Source organism: Triticum urartu, chromosome 7A (genome assembly GCF_056163025.1).
Source record: "Triticum urartu cultivar PI428250 chromosome 7A, HENAU_Tu73, whole genome shotgun sequence".
NCBI lineage: Eukaryota > Viridiplantae > Streptophyta > Magnoliopsida > Poales > Poaceae > Triticum > Triticum urartu.
Window position 1 is genome coordinate 285,644,108 of NC_141879.1, and position 6,000 is coordinate 285,650,107.

The window sequence follows — 6,000 nt, forward strand, 5'->3', positions numbered from 1 at the left end:
TCCACCGCTCGCAAGGGATTGCAACCCGGCTATAGATTCTACAAGTGCACCCACTACGATGGACTGACCTACACAAAATTTTGCCCCATGCATTCCATTAACCATGTCTTCTAACTTGTGCCAATTCTATTTGTGTTTTTTGTTGCATGTGAATCCAGTCCCTGCATGTCCTTTCTTCGAGTTACATGATGTATATGTTGGAAGAATCAACCCACACCAGAAGGAGAACCAAGCTGCACAATAGCAAAGAAAATACAAAATGATAAACCAAAACGAATTAGCCAATTCCTTTTGCTTGGGAAACATGGCAAAATTAGAGTGTGTTTTCAATCCAGTGTTGAAGGGTTGAACTTTATTATCCTTGATCCTTAGGCTCACTATCCTGAGATCTTGTTTTAGAAGGACTTTCCACGCATTGATACTTGGTGCAATGTTTCTAAGGATCTTACTATTTATTTGCATCCAAATGTTCCAACAACCCATGATCAAAATATCAAGAGCAATATCAGAAGATAGAGCTGCGACGGACGGCTGGATGTCTAGGAGGACATAAGTGCTTCCTCTCCTATTATGAATTGAATCCCAACAACTCAGGCAAAAGGGTAGTTTCAAAATAAGTGCAAGGAAGTCTCCACACACTGAGTGCAAAGAACATAAAATTAGAGCTGGAAGTATTTCCTTTGAGGCAGATTCCTAGTGTTCAATCTATCATGCAAAAACAATTAGAAGAAAACCTTATATCTTAGAATAACAACAATTTCTGAGACAAATTTGAGAATAGGATGAGAAAGGCACATATTCTCAAAGACGTATACATCTTGGTGGCAGAAAAGATTGGAGAATTCCAGGAGTATAGCCATTTGTCCTTATCCTTAGAGAGATGAATTTGATGCAACAAAGCCTACAATTGTTCAAACTGGTGGAAATCATGCAAGGAAAGAGGTTCGCGAAAAAGCTCTTCCAAATTGGGGCAAATGACTGCTTGCTTGATTGAGATTGTATCATTCATAACAAATGAATAGAGATACGGAAATAATTGTAAACAACTTCTCTCTCCCTAGTCCCCATCTATCTCACTATTGAAGAATGGTGTGACCTTGACCAATCTGACAGGAAGCAGTAACTTTTAATTTAGGTAGCAGCTTGAGAATGCTCTTCCTCCAAAAGTATCCAATCAATATATCTTGAGTTGGTCAAGATGCATAATAGGATTCCTGAATGAGATTGACCTAAGTTAAATCATAGTGGTTGAAAATTTTGTGCAAATGCTTCATCAGCAAAGCCTTGTTATGAGTTTCAATGCCCAACACACCGAACCCACCATCCACTTTGGCAGGAAAACTTTGTCCCGAGCCTTCAAAGTAGTACCTTTATCTTCCATGCCATAGTTTCTCTAGAAACAATGCTTAAGATATTTGTTAATTTGGTCAAGCACAAATTTGGGCAACTCTAGAGCACATAAAGAGTGTGGGAAAACTAGCGAGACAATCTTTACCAACTGAAGCGTTTCCCCATATAAAAGGAATGATGATCATCCAGACATCCTTCTCTCACTTCTCTTCATAACAGGCAGAAATCATTTATCTTGGGTTTGGTGGTATAGAGGGGGAGGCCTAACACTAGTGCAAGTATGTAAAGGGAAAAGATCCTTGCACACACCCAACAATAGAAGCATGTTCAACTGTTGCCAGGCACATTGATGGGAAAAATCATAGATTTACTGTAATTAACTCCGAGTCCGGTATAGACTACAAAATGCAACATAAGAATTTGAATGTGCTAAAGTTGAATAGGGCAGACATGCATAACAAAAAAAATGGTATCATCAGCATATTGGACAATAGGGAAATCATGGCATGCACCAGTAGGCAGGGAATGCTGGATAAGATTGTTGACCTCATCTTCATTAAAAATTGATTGTAGCAAATCTGTAGCCATGACAAATATAAGAGGGGAGAGTGGATCTCCTTGTCTGACACCTCCCTTGCAAGGGTATTGCATGCCTGGGATGCCATTCAGAAGTACAACTGAATAAACACAGGAGTAAATCATGTCAATCCATCAAAGCCATCTCTTACCAAAAACTTTGGCTACCAACAACTGCTTTATAGTTTGATGTTCAATCATATCATAAGTATTCTCAAAATCTAATTTTAGAATGATCAAATGCTTGCCAGACTACTAGCATTGTTGAATTTATTCATATGCCCATGCCAGACAATCCAGGATAGATCTTGATTTTAGGAAGCCATATTGATTAGCATGAACCAAATTCAAGATAATTCTTTGGAGCCTATTGGCCAACAACTTAGTAATTATTTTGATGGAGCAATCCAACAAAGAGATGGCTAAAATCAATTACATTCACAGGTAGAACTTATTTAGGAATCAGAGTGATGAAACATGAGTTGTTGCTCTATAAATATGCTCTTCCATGATAGAAATCATTAATAAGGCAATACAAATCATCAACAATAATATTCCAACAAGCGTTGATGAAGTCAATATTAAATCCATCAGAACCAAGTCCCTTATCAAGGGGCATTCTTCACTACCTCATCAATATCAGATTTAGAAAAAGGAGCTTCTAAGAAATCTAGACTAGTCCTTGTAGTAATTAAAGTTTCCAGGTTCAGCAGATTGTGACTTTGCACAGAAGTGCCCAATCTTTGTTTGAATGGTGTCCATAAATAGCAGCTTTAGCATGAGGATCATGGCGTTCCAATCCCAAATCAACTTTCAGGGAAACAATATGATTTGTGTATGTATATGATTGTGGGTTTAGCATGAAAAACATTTAGAATTGGCTTCTACCATCTTAGTCCATCTGACAATTGCCCTTCGTTTCTAGTAGATCCACTGGTAAGATAGCAACTTGATTAAGTGCTCCTTTAGAATATCTCTACCATTACATTCAATGATATTCAAGTTTCCAAATTCCTCGATAGTGTTAATGAAAAGGATGACCTCATTAGTGGAACTGATGGTGGAAGCAAGAATATAGATATAGCTAGCCCAAACTTTCAAACCCTTTCTTAATATCTTAAACTTTGTAGTGAGTCTCTACGCACTATCAATTTTAGGAACCCATTGTTCCCAAAGCCTTTTATTAGCTTCCTTGAAATTAGGGTGTTGCAACCAACAATTACAAAATCTACATATTTTAGACTTGGGGATGGAGGTGCCGATTTTAATCATATAAGGAATATGATTAGAAATAGGCGTGTCAAGAGGAAGAACCAGGGTATTGGGGTAATGAAGGTTCCTCGCTTCAAAAGTAAAAAAACTAGCCGAATTTCTCTAGGATGGGAGAATTTTGCATGTTGCTCCAAAAGTAAAGCATGCATTTCAAAGGAATTTATACTAGCACGAGAGCACTGATAGATGCATTAAAATTATTATATCTGAAATGTAGACACCCTCTTTATTTTTGTTCCCAGGACACCCCGCATAGTTAAAATCACCTAGAGCCAACCAATCTCTATCATCAGGCATATCAATAGTTTGGAACCAATTAAGGAATATAGCTCTAGCCTCAGACTAACAAGGACCATATATATTACTTAGGAGCCAAGAATCATTATTATGACTGATGAAGACTTCATATATATGAAAATGATCATTCTTGAACTCAGTTTGGCGAGATAAGAAGTAATCATTCCAGGCAATCAAAATACCCCGAGAGGCCCGAGCTTACTTAGTCTCCTTGGGCAACAATTTCTGACATAATGCAAGTCAAAATGTTCTCTCTTAGTTTTCTAAAGGCATAGAATAACACAATTGAATTCTTCAATCTTATTTCTCAAAGCTAGTCATTTATCTTTGTCATTTATCTCTCTAATATTCCAATTGAGAACATTCCCATGTTTGGACACTTCAAATTGATATATACACTTAAATGGTCCAAATCCACATTAACATACATATCCACACTATGAAGCTGATTGGCATAGTGGCCCGAGTTGGTTTTCCATTTACAACCTTGTATTTTCTTTGTCGGGGTTCCGGGCCCTATGGATCTTTCAAAATACAAGGACCGGTGGGGGCAGAATACTCCGTTGGTCCATAATTGCGGAATTGTGGATGGCTGCATGGGAACTTAGTAGTAGCCAATTTGTTGCTGGTGTGAGAGGGTAGTGTCTGATTCGGAGATATGGCTGAGGGAGTCTTGGATTAGGGGGTCCTCGGGTGTCTGGACTATTTGATATGGGCCGGACTGATGGGTTGTGAAGATAAAAGCAGAATACTTTCCCCCGTGTCTAGTTAGGACTCCCATATGCGTGGAAGGCAAGTTTGGTGTCCAGATATATTATTTCCTTCCCTTACAAACCAACTCTGTACAACCCTAGACCCCTCCGGTGTGTATATAAACCGGATGGTTTAGTCCGTAGAGGCTATCAGAATTCTCATAGGCTAGACAACTAGGGTTTAGCCATTACAATCTCGAGGTAGATCAACTCTTGTAACCCCTATACTCATTGAATACAATCAAGCAGGACGTAGGGTTTTACTGTTGGGAAACGTAGCATGCAATTTCAAAAAAAATCCTACGCTCACGCAAGATCTATTTAGGAGATGCATAGCAACGAGAGGGGAGAGTGTGTCCACATATCCTCGTAGACCGAAAGCGGAAGCGTTTGACAACGCGGTTGATGTAGTCGAACTTCTTCTCGTTCCGATCGATCAAGTACCGAACGTACGACACATCCGAGTTCTGCACACGTTCAGCTCGATGACGTCCCCCGAACTCTTGATCCAGCAAAGTGTCGAGAGAGAGTTTCGTCAGCACGACGGCATGGTGACGGTGAAGGTGAAGTGATCCGCGCAGGGCTTCGCCTAAGCACTACGACAATATGACCGGAGGCGTAAATTGTGGAGGGGGGCGCCGCACACGGCTAACAATCGTTGTTGTGTGTTCTAGCGGTGCCCCCTCATATATATAGGTTGGAGGGGAGGAGAGGCAGCCAAGGGGGCGCCCCAAGTAGGAGGAATCCTACTTGGGCGCCTCCCAATTCGGCCTCCCCCCTTCCATATTCATCCAGAGGGGGAAGGAAGGAGGAGGGAGGAGAGAAGGAAGGGGGAGGCCGAATTGCTCCCCTTCCTTTCTCTCTTCCCCTCTTTCCTTCCCCCCTTATTTGGCCTACATGGGGCGCACCAGCCCCATAGGGGCTGGTCTGTCCCCTTCTTGGCCCATTAGGCTCATGTAGTTGCCAGGGGATGCCCGGAACCCCTTCCGGTGACCTGATATGTACCCGGTACCCCTGTAACACTTCCGGTGTCCGAATATCATCGTCCAATATATGAATCTTACCTCTCAACCATTTCGAGACTCCTCGTCATGTCCGTGATCTCATCCGGGACTCCGAACAACATTCGGTCATCAAATCACATAACTCATATAATACAAAATCGTCATCGAACGTTAAGCGTGCGGACCCTACGGGTTCGAGAACTATGTAGACATGACCGAGACACCTCTTCGGTCAATCACCAACAGCGGAACCTGGATGCTCATATTGGTTCCCACATATCCTACGAAGATCTTTATCGGTCGTACCGTAATGACAACATATGTTATTCACTTTGTTATCGGTATGTTACTTGCCCAAGATTTGACCGTCGGTATCTTCATACCTAGTTCAATCTCGTTACCGGCAAGTCTATTTATTCGTTTCGTAACACATCATCTTGTAACTAACTCATTAGTCACATTGCTTACAAGGCTTATCATGATGTGTATTACCGGGAGGGCCCAGAGATACCTCTCCGATACTCAGAGTGTGATACAGACACGATATCGCCACACATACCAACAGATGATAGTGCTATGCAAGTTGAACCAGTAAAAGAGTTAAGTCATAGAAAAGTTGTTGAAAATACATCCATATTTCATCGAGGAAAGGATGATCGTGTGCGCCAGTTATGTGGACCTGGTGTGGCCGGCCTAGCTAGTTGTACATCAAAACGTTATTGCTCGGGTGATACACGTGACAAGTGCAT